Source organism: Bos mutus, chromosome 7 (genome assembly GCF_027580195.1).
Source record: "Bos mutus isolate GX-2022 chromosome 7, NWIPB_WYAK_1.1, whole genome shotgun sequence".
Taxonomy (NCBI): domain Eukaryota; kingdom Metazoa; phylum Chordata; class Mammalia; order Artiodactyla; family Bovidae; genus Bos; species Bos mutus.
Window position 1 is genome coordinate 16,452,198 of NC_091623.1, and position 12,510 is coordinate 16,464,707.

Genomic DNA, 12,510 nt, shown 5'->3' on the forward strand with positions numbered 1-12,510 from the left:
CTGATAGAGGCCATTGAGTGGTACAGGTATTTTGGATTATGTACCTTGATCAAAGAAAGGAACAGTATAGTTTTTAAGAAAACAAAACAGTAAAATGCAAAGAGAACTTTTTTTTATGAAAAAGAGATTACTGTTAGTGGATTGAGTGCAAATGGGATGGTACCATGTAGACAGTATAAATTCAATGAGCACTATTTTAAAGATATTAAATGCATACTGTCTTATATTTATATAGCACACATTTCATACTAAGTCAGTTATTAAATAAATAGTACCTTATGCCTTGAAAAATTCCTAAAACATGAAATTTATAATAAGCATGTGTTTGGTCACCAAAATATCTCAATGCCTACTCTTTAATTCCATGTCAGTATCTCCATTTGTTATTTTTGCTTTGTGACTGCTCTGGTATAAATCTGCTCATTTTTAGTCATATAATATACACAGTTATCACTATTTAGTCAAATTATCTGTGTACTCTTTAGAAATATTTCAGGTAGCTTTCCTGAAACTTTTCATGTTGCTTTTTGTCAAACCCCCAGGGAGAGACTGCATAAACAAGGCAACAAAGTTTATGGCTTACAGAAGTTTTCCAATTACAGACAAACAGTTCCGTCAACTCAATTTCCTTGCAGAAAGAGAAGATGTTGATTCATAAAAGTTTTAGTGCCTCACATTGGTATGATTTCCAGATGTTTTAATTACATATCGCTCTGCATCTCTTGACAATGAATGCATTGCACTGAACTGAAAAGTTAGAGCCAGCTGGTTTTCTGTCAGTTTGAATAAGTTATGATCCTTGTATTTCCAGCTATTCACTTTTATAGCTGTCAGGCCTCAATACCTCCAAGATTAGGAAGGACAGTCAAAGCATAGGGCTCAGTAAACCCCAGGTATTGATGCAAATTACGTCATTCTATTCATTTATTTTTTGATGGCTAATAAATTAATTTTAAAAGAAAAAGCTTCCTAATATGCTGGTTGTTTGGCAATATTTGGTATAACATAATGGTAAAAGACTTGTTTAACTTCAAAACCACGTTTGAATGCTTTTGTTTTTCTTCGTTATTCTTGCTTTCCACTTTATATTTTATTTCCTTTCCATTGTTTTTATTTATCATTGAGACATAAAAATTTCCTATTTCACTTAAATTTTTACTGTTTTTACATCATCTATTAATTACCTTTTCCAATCATTTTCCTTTTTTATGTGATTACAAACTTTGATAAAATGCAGTATTTATCGGGGATGACAGAGGATGACATGGCTGGATGGCATCACTGACTCGATGGACGTGAGTTTCAGTGAACTCCGGGAGTTGGTGATGGACAGGGAGGCCTAGCGTGCTGCGATTCATGGGGTCACAAAGAGTCGGACACGACTGAGCGACTGATCTGATCTGATCTGATATCACTTCAAGAATGATAAATAGTCCTGTAAATTAAAGAAGTAGAGGATACTTAGGTTAACTTAAAAGGTCACAGAGAATCCAAAGATGAGTAAAGTATGATCCTTGCTCTTAAGGAGCTTCTTAAATCTTGGTATTAAACTACACAGGATAATAACTCAGCATTTGCTTTTTTTCCAATAAGACAATTAATGTACATAAAGACAAGAAATAGAAGTCACAAGATGATAATTCAAGGCCGGTCATTCTGTTGAAGCAGGTAGAGGAGAAATATCAGAAAGTGTGGGCACTTGCTTGCCTCTTAAAGTACCTATACAAAACTACTCAAGATTCCCTCAATACATTTCTAGGTACTTAGAGGAATAAAAAAACACACTTTCTACAACTTAGCAAGTAGTGTGTAAAAATGAGAAATATTGTTTAGTTAATTTTTTTTATATTATTATTTACCTGGGATACAAAAATATAAAGCTATCGGTCCATTAGCAGCACTTGTTGGTTTGTTTTGATTTTCTTCTTTCCCTTTTGAAATTTTCTTATTAAAATATAAATTAGATTTTATATCTCAGGATATCTATACAAATACATATTATATAAAATTCCTTTTACATCATGATGTTTTAATATTGTTTAATAAATACTACCAGACTGTTATACTTCTTTTCAAATATTTGATATATAATCTAATATGAAGGTTATGAAGAACATTGTTCCTGATTATTACTATAACAGTGATTATCAATATTGTCCATACATTTTACTTTTATAAGACTCAAGATATAATTTATCAGCTAGATCCCAGTGAGTTATTCTCCATAGTCATAAAATCTACCCACTCATAAGTAATAATTTTCATGTATATGAAATTGAAAATTTTGGCTTAAATTTAAAAAAGAAGTTGGATGCTACTTTAGTAAGAATGTCTTATCCTTTGAATAAAATAAAATTTAATTTGCATGTCTAATACAAATACAGTTCACTACACTACACAACATTCTTCAGAGAGCTTCCAGTTTGATCAAAGATTACTTTGGATCAAAGAAGCTTCAGGTAATCCAAAATAAGAGGCCAAATGTTTTTTTTTTTTCCATACAGTAATGGAATTAAAGAAGTACAATGTTATTGAAATTTACCTTTATTCATAAATACATATGTAACTTGATTCGTTAATTTTGGACAATTTGTATTCAATTAACTAATCACATAATAAAATTATTGATTACTTTTATAATTTTGGGTACATGAGCAATTGGATAGAGCTTAAGGGAAAATGCATAAAATTAAAATAAAGTTTGAGAATTTTAATTACAAAATATGGAGTACATGAAGATGAGGGAGGGAGAATGACCCAATCACATGAAGAGGAAGAGGAAGTTTTCCAGCGACTTAGCTTCCATGATTAGACTACAGCATGCTGGGTGTTCCATGGCTGTGCTAGGGGAGACTCCAGTACCCTATTGCTCTTCTTTTTATGAAGAAAATACACCTGAGAGTGATCTAACTAGTGGGTAAAAACTTTGTGTTTGAGAGTGCTGAAAATTTGCATTGAGATATCATCATCTTTTAGAGTTCTGGGTAAAGACAGCTGCCCAATACCTGGGATCTATGGAGGTTCCATATGAATTTGGAATCCTTTCCACTTTGGATAGAACACCCTTAGTTCTATGGGAAACTGAGTTTGAGGGCAGCCTTCTTCAGGAGTTTCAGGTAAAAACTTCTTTCCCAGCATCTCATTGTCATGCAAAACAGAATGAGTGCCCTGGGTTATTTTAGACAATCTCACTTATCACTCCAGAGCTGAAGAGCAACCTCTAAAGATTATAGCAAATTAAGTTTTATATAAAATTGTAAGTGCAAATCTCATCAGTTTCATTTGTTATTCTAATGTGTGATTCATTTTTCAATTGCCTGTTGAACAAAATTACAGATTTCTTTTGCTTTTACATGAAATCTGTCCTGTAAATATTTTATGACAATCGGTTCAGTTCAGTTCAGTTCAGTCGCTCAGTTGCATCCGACTCTGTGCAATCCCATGAATCGCAGCATGCCAAGCCTCCCTGTCCATCACCAACTCCCGGAGTTCACTCAGACTCACATCCATCGAGTCAGTGATGCCATCCACCCATCTCAACCTCTGTCGTCCCCTTCTCCTCCTGCCTGCAATCCATCCCAGCATCAGAGTCTTTTCCAATGAGTCAACTCTTTGCATGAAGTGGCCAAAGTACTGGAGTTTCAGCTTTAGCATCATTCCTTCCAAAGAAATCCCAGGGCTGATCTCCTTTAGAATGGACTGGTTGGATCTCCTTGCAGTCCAAGGGACCCTCAAGAGTCTTCTCCAACACCACAGTTCAAAAGCATCAATTCTTCAGCGCTCAGCTTTCTTCACATATTGCATTAATTTTCAGTTTTTAAATTTGATAGAACTTATTATTTTAAAATATTTTAAATGAGCTTCCAATGTCAATATTTTTAGCAATGTAAACTTTGTATAACCATTTAAGACAAGGAAATGAAAAAGGTAAATGTATAATATAACAGAGAGCAATTTCTTTTATGTTTTCTTATATAAAAGTTTGGGGATCAATTATTACATTATTAATTCTTTTCAAAGAAAAATATTTTCTTTTTTTGTTTTAAAGTTATATTTCTAACTCCTCTACAGTATTTTAATAAACATATTTAACTATAAAGATTTTCATTTACACATTTTGCTTAGATTATCTTTTATTAGCTATGTATTCTGAAAACTAGTAAAAAAATACTGTCTTTTTTTACTTGTATTGTGAAAATGCATCTCAAAGTTTCTTGTTGCTGTTTACCAGGTTTCTTTTAATCTACTTGACAGTTCTTTTAAGATGCTTATACAAACTTTCATGATTATAGCTAAAACCTCTGGAAAATTTTGGCTCCAAGAGAAAATATGAATAATTACTTGAACATACTTAAGCAATACTGAGAAATTTATTTATCCACTTACAGAAAAAATATTGTTTAGATTCTCATCGTGGCTATATATGATATTAAATATTATTATAAGACATGAAAAGAAAAGAACAAAACATTAATTTCAAAAAATAACAAACATGCAGAAATTCTTTTCCAGCTATAAGGTTAGCTAGTTGTTTGGAGCTAAGTAAATTATCATTTAATTTTGAAAGAACACTCAAAGTATATTATTTTTTTTATAATCAGACTATTTTTTCCCTAATTATATTTGAGTTGTACACAGATAATTCTGCATAAGATATCAATATGTTTCAAAAATATCAAGTCTATGTAGAAACAGAAAAAAATATCAATCATAACTGGATTAGGTTTAATCTTCTATGTGATTCATTTCAAAGGCAATTTACTTTCAAGCAAAAATTAGTAGACATTCCCACATGCTATTCATATGTTTGGTTTATAGGGTACAGACAGGCAGAGAAGAAAGTATAATTTGTCTCATAGGTGTTAATGGTTCTCAAAGAAGTGTTTTTAAACACTAGAATGTCAAAGCATTCTACCTATTTATCTATCTATCTAACATCTATCCATACATATACCTGTTCATCCCTCTCAATCAGGATGGTGGAAATATTCATAAACTTACTACCAGAACTACTGAGATCCTGTCTTGGAGAGAACTTGTTTTTTTTTTTTTTTTCCTGAGAAATATTGAAAGATATCTTACATAGTCTTTGGGTGAGTTGGCTCAAGGGCTGTTATTTTTATACTTGCATCATACAAGAGATAAATGAGAGAGCAACAGTTTAGAATACAGAAAGCAAGAGGAAAAGAGAAAACAAAAGGGGATGATAAGAGGAGGCATTTTAAATTGCCTGACTGTTGGTTTGTTGGGAATCTAGTGAGGAGGCTGGTGTATATTTGCTCAGTTGGGGTAAAGTACATACATATGGATATAAGATCACATGCAATAAAATAGGTACATATGCGTGGAGGATCATGAGAATGTAGGGAAAAAAGCAAGCTATTTCAGAAATGTTGGAAAGACGGGATTTTTAACTTAGCCATTCAAAATAGATTTTTTGCCTAGGTCTCTAGGCAAAGGAATGAAGCCTTGGAATACGGAATGAAGCAGGGCAAAGACTAATAGAGTTTTGCCAAGAAAATGCACTGGTCATAACAAAAACCCTCTTCCAACAACATAAGAGAAGACTCTATACATGGACATCACCAGACGGTCAACACCAAAATCAGATTGATTATATTCTTTGCAGCCAAAGATGGAGAAACTCTATAGAGTCAACAAAAACAAGACCAGGAGCTGACTGTGGCTCAGACCATGAACTCCTTATTGCCAAATTCAGACTTAAATGGAAGAAAGTAGGGAAAACCACTAGACCGTTCAGGTATGACCTAAATCAAATCCCTTATGATTATACAGTGGAAGTGAGAAATAGATTTAAGGGCCTAGATCTGACAGATAGAGTGCCTGATGAACTATGGAATGAGGTTTGTGACATTGTACAGGAGACAGGGATCAAGACCATTCCCATAGAAAAGAAATGCAAAAAAACAAAATGGCTGTCAGGGGAGGCCTTACAAATAGCTGTGAAAAGAAGAGAAGCGAAAAGCAAAGGAGAAAAGGAAAGATATAAACATCTGAATGCAGAGTTCCAAAGAATAGCAAGAAGAGATAAGAAAGACTTCTTCAGCGATCAATGCAAAGAAATAGAGAAAAACAACAGAATGGGAAAGACTAGGGATCTCTTCAAGAAAATCAGAGATACCAAAGGAACATTTCATGCAAATATGAGCTCGATAAAGAACAGAAATGGTATGGACCTAACAGAAGCAGAAGATATTAAGAAGAGATGGCAAGAATACACAGAAGAACTGTACAAAAAAGATCTTCATGACCCAGATAATCATGATGGTGTGATCACTGATCTAGAGGCAGACATCCTGGAATGTGAAGTCAAGTGGGCCTTAGAAAGCATCACTACGAACAAAGCTAGTGGAGGTGATGGAATTCCAGTTGAGCTATTTCAAATCCTGAAAGATGATGCTGTGAAAGTGCTACACTCAATATGCCAGCAAATTTGGAAAACTCAGCAGTGGCCACAGGACTGGAAAAAGTCAGTTTTCATTCCAATCCCAAAGAAAGGCAATGGCAAAGAATGCTCAAACTACCACACAATTGCACTCATTTCACACGCTAGTAAAGTCATGCTCAAAATTCTCCAAGCCAGGCTTCAGCAATATGTGAACCGTGAACTTCCTGATGTTCAAGCTGGTTTTAGAAAAGGCACAGGAACCAGAGATCAAATTGCCAACATCCGCTGGATCATGGAAAAAGCAAGAGAGTTCCAGAAAAACATCTATTTCTGCTTTATTGACTATGCCAAAGCCTTTGACTGTGTGGATCACAAAAAACTGTGAAAAATTCTTCAAGAGATGGGAATACCAGACCACCTGATCTGCCTCTTGAGAAATCTGTATGCAGGTCAGGAAGCAACAGTTAGAACTGGACATGGAACAACAGACTGTTTCCAAAAAGGAAAATGAGTTCATCAAGGCTGTATATTGTCACCCTGTTTATTTAACTTACATGCAGAGTACATCATGAGAAACGCTGGACTGGAAGAAACAAAAGCTGGAATCAAGATTGCCGGGAGAAATATCAATAACCTCAGATATGCAGATGACACCACCCTTACGGCAGAAAGTGAAGAGGAACTCAAAAGCCTCTTGATGAAAGTGAAAGTGGAGAGTGAAAAAGTTGTCTTAAAGCTCAACATTCAGAAAATGAAGATCATGGCATCCAGTCCCACCACTTCATGGGAAATAGATGGTGAAACAGTGGAAACAGTGTCAGACTTTATTTTTCTGGGCTCCAAAATCACTACAGATGGTGACTGCAGCCATGAAATTAAAAGACGCTTACTCCTTGGAAGGAAAGTTATGACCAACCTAGATAGCATATTTAAAAGCAGAGACATTACTTTGCCAACAAAGGTCCGTCTAGTCAAGGCTATGGTTTTTCCTGTGGTCATGTATGGATGTGAGAGTTGGACTGTGAAGAAGGCTGAGTGCCGAAGAATTGATGCTTTTGAACTGTGGTGTTGGAGAAGACTCTTGAGAGTCCCTTGGACTGCAAGGAGATCCAACCAGTCCATTCTAAAGGAGATCAGCTCTGGGATTTCTTTGGAAGGAATGATGCTAAAGCTGAAACTCCAGTACTTTGGCCACCTTATGCGAAGAGTTGACTCATTGGAAAAGACTCTGATGCTGGGAGGGATTGGGGGCAAAAGGAGAAGGGGACAACAGAGGATGAGATGGCTGGATGGCATCACTGACTCGATGGATGTGAGTCTGAGTTAACTCCGGGAGTTGGTGATGGACAGGGAGGCCTGGCATGCTGGGATTCATGGGGTCGCAAAGAGTCGGACATGACTGAGCGACTGATCTGATCTGATCTAGGCAAAGGAATCCCAAGTGGTAACTTCTGTATACCTATATTTAGGATCACTCTAAACTGGCATCCTTCTTCTTAATTATATAATAGCATGAAACAAAAATTATTAAAGAAGAAAATTCTTTAGTTTATCAAAAGTCAACACCAAACTATGTCAAACACCATAGTTTGACAATCTATAACCCATTTTCAAAATTCAGCCTTCTGATTATTTCAGTAAATAAAATTTTTGTTTACTACCGTCCATGTGTGCTTTTTCCAGTAGTTATGTACAGATGTGAGAGTTGAATCATAAAGAAGGCTGAGTGCTGAAGAATTGAGGCTTTTTTCTGTGGTGTTGGAGAAGACTCTTGAGAGTCATATGGAGAGGAAGGAGATAAAACTAATCAATCCTAAAAGAAATCAACCTTTAGTATTCGAATATTGGAAGGATTGATGCTGAAGCTCCAATATTTTGGCCCCCTGATGCAAAGATCTAACTCATTAGGAAAAAACTCTGATGCTGGGAAAGATTGAGGGCAGGAGAAGGGGGTGACAGAGAATGAAATACTTGGATGGCATCATTGATTTAGTGAACATGAGCTTGAGCAAATTCCAGGAGATAGTGAGGGACAGGGAAGCCTAGTGTGCTCCAGTCCATGGGGTCACAAAGAGTCAGACATGATTGAATGACTGAACAACAAAATGACTGTTTTGGAGGTACTGGGGTAGATATGAGAAATCAAATGATCTGTTTGGTAATTATTATTTTTTGTCTAGTCTCTTTGGTAAGTACTATTTTTTGTCTAAAACTATATTTATTGTCTGAAGTATTGTAGAAAGTAAACTGTTGACCCCTGTTCTACACTACCAAAACATGTATTTGATAAGATTTACTTCAAAAATTTATGGACTTATTAAGAAAAAAGTGTATTAAAATAAATAATATATATATTTTTGTTTTATTTTTTAGTTGAAGTATAGGTCATTTAGGACTTCCCAGGTGGCTCAGTGGTAAAGAACCTGCCTGCCAATGCAGGAGACACAGGTTCAATCCCTGGATCAGGAAGATCTCCTGGAGAAGAAAATGGCAACCCACTCCAGTATTTTTGCCTGGGATATCCCATGAACATAGGAGCCTGGCCTGTTACAATCCATGGGGTCACAAAGAGTCAGATAAGACTTAGCAACTGAAAACAAATAACATAACTCATTCATAATATACTAATTTCAGATGTACAGCATAGTGATTCAGTATTTTTTCAGATTAAACTTCATTAAAGTTTATTAGAAGGTAATGGCTGATTTCCTCTGCTATACCTATATCCTTGTGGCTTATTTATTATATTTAATAGTTTTTATCTTTTAATTCTATGCCCCTAATTTTCCCTTCACCCTCCCCTTTCACCTTTGGTAACCATTAGTTTACTTTCTCTCTCTGTGAGTCTGTTTTGCACACATATTCATTAGGATATTTTTCATATATATTCAACATATAAATGATCTCATACAGTAATTGTCTTTTACCAAATTTTTTCACTAAGCACAATATTCTCCAGGTCCACCCACATTGCTGTAAATGGCAAAATCTCATTCTCTAAAGGCTGAGTAGTATTTCATTGTATACAAGTACTGAATTTACCATAGAGGCTGCACCAATTTATATCCCCACCAACACTGTGCAACACTTCTCTTTTCTCCACACCCTTGCCAATATGTTATTTGTGTCGTTTTTGATGATAGCCATTCTGACAGGTGTCAGTGATCTCATTGCTATTTTGATTTGCAACTCTCCAATAATCAGTGACATTGAACATCTTTTCATGTGATTATTAGTCATCTGTATCTCTTAATAGAGAGCCCAGAAATAAACCCACACAATGGTTAGTTACTCTATGACAAAGGAAGCAAGACTATGTAATGGAGAAAAGACACTCTCTTCAGAAAGTGGTGCTGGGGAATACTGGACAGCTATATGTGAAGCAACAATATTAGACAACAATTCCTTATAGACAACAATTCCTTAGACAACAATTTCCTTATACCATATACAAAAGTAAACTTAAAATGGACTAAAGACCAGACGACAATACCAGAAATCATAAACCTCCTTGAAGTGAACATTGGCAGAACACTCTTTGACATAAATTGTAGAAATAACTTTTGGATCTACCCCTAAAGTCATAAGAAGTAAAAGCAAAAATAAACAAACGGGACTGAATTAAACAAAATCTTTTGTACAGTAAAGGAAACCATCAGCAAAACTAAAAGACAAGCTATGTAATGAGGAAAAATATTTGCAAATGATGTGACTGACAAGGGGTTAATATAAAATCTATAAACAGCTCATACAACTCAATATCTTAAAAAAACAAACAATCCAACCAAAATAAAGGCCAGAAGACCTTAATTTGTCTATTTTTAATTTGATACAATTTGCATCATTTTACAGCCATAGCTTCTACATTAGAAATCTAAAGTCCCATCAAATTAGATCAAATGATCCTTATCAAAAATTGCCATACAAAAATAGATTCTTTTATAGCATTTTTTCAAGTTACTAGTTCAGAACAGAAAAAGAATATAGATAGAATCTTCACCTTTCCAACTGTTGTTCAGTTTTTGCTACAGTGTTTCATGGGGATTATTAAATTCATGAAATACATTATTGAATATACTGTATAGCATTTTTTATATGTGTGTGCTAAGTTGCTTCAATCATGTCTGACTCTTTGTGACCCTATGGATTGTAGTCCATCAGGCTCCCCTTCCCATTGGATTCTTCTGGCAAGAATATTGGAGTGGGTTGCCCTGCCCTTGTCCAGGGGATCTTCCTGCCCCAGTGATTGAACCTGCATCTCTTATGTCTCCTGCATTGGCAGGCAGGTTCTTTACCATTAGCAACACCTGGAAGCCGGTATTTTGTATAGTATCAGTTAATTCAGTTTTTTTATAAATTGAATTTTTGTCAGCAGTTTACTTTAGATTTTCTTTTTATTTTTTGTGACACATTTCTAGGCATTTAATTTTTAATTATACTGACATCAAAAGATTCATTTCTTTGCTTTTATCATAGCTGTTGTATTTCTTCCTTCTGTGCATTTTTAGTTTATAAAATTTAAGGTTATTCTTTTTTAACATTTAATATTTTAGGTTTTTTTAAATAATTTTCATTCATGACTTGCATATTTTTATTAAAATTTAGGTCCCAATTCATTTGGTATTGCATTTGTATTTCTTTAACCCCTTACATTATTTGATAATATGTTTGAAATTTTTCCTACTGCTGTTAGATTTATGACATTTTACTCCCCCAATAGTGAGTTTTATTTGAAGCTTTTATGTGTATTTCACATATAAGTTTCTTATACACTGTTATTACTTATTATATTATAAAATGTTTATACTTTCTCATTACTTAATCTCTGATCTAACATAATTTAAATACTTGGTAGTTCTGTCTTTATTATCATCTAATTTTTTCTGATCTAAGAATTTTTATATTTGTAATTACATATTATAATTCAAAGTGTTATCAATATGTCAAATTTTGTTGATATGAATAAGATATTCTGTATATAATATCATGATTCTTACATTGCATTTATTCATCATAATTCAGGATGGCTGCCAGTTCTTGAAATGCAGCTTATATTTTATAAATTATGTTCATTCTTATAGTCTTCCAAAGTTCAAAGAGGATTTCCCACTTAAATTTTACCAAGAAGAAAGAAGAAACCTTAAGTTCTTAACCAAAGAAGCAAGGAACAAACAACATCAATGTTAAATATTTGATTCAGATACCTCAGAGTTGAAAAGGAAGTAGGAAGGAACCTGTTAGAGCAAAAACAAGGTGTATATGGATTGCTTTGTATGTAGATAAATTGCCAGTCAAGAAGTTGTGCTCCATTCACTCTTGGGTGGGCCCATAATTCCAGAAGCAAAAGAGCTCTTCTTGATTTAACTATCCACATTATGAAGGTAACCTTGAGGCTCTTCAGTTTTAAAGCAGAGCTATGAAATCTGCTGGTCCATAAGTTAAATGGAAGTAAGGCTGAGATCTTTTCTGGTACTTCTCAGTGCTCTAAATCTAGTCAGGTTGTGATAGTGGAGTCTGCACGTGTTTTCATTTCAGTTACATCTGGCTTCTCTTTCTTTGGGAGTAGTCCATGGAAAGCAGGCAAATAGGTGTCTTTCTTAAATTTTTATATTCGCCCTTCAAATGAACTCACTTTGAATTCCTTCAAATGCTTAATGTGGTGAGATACTCTTTTCAATGTTGATGCAGTTCTTTCCTCATTCACATGCCATTTGGTTATTATAATGACATTTGATGGTACAGAAATGTAAAAGGTGATCGCATTTTCAGGATTGTGATTACAATTTTGATAATGTTGAAGGAAAATTAATATTATGAACTAATTAATGCCATAAGTTCTCAACATATTTGATAGAGAAATTAGTGTTGAATAGAAACCATTTTGTTCATAAAAACAACAAATCAAGAAACTCTATTCATCATCTTTGAGTATACAAATAGAGTTAAGAAGAGGGCAAGTTATTTTGTTTTCTCTAATGGAGATTGCCAGGAGAAATATCAATAACCTCAGATATGCAGATGACACCACCCTTATGGCAGAAGGCAAAGAAGAACTAACGAGCCTCTTGATGAAAGTGAAAGAGGAGAGTGAAAAAGTTGGC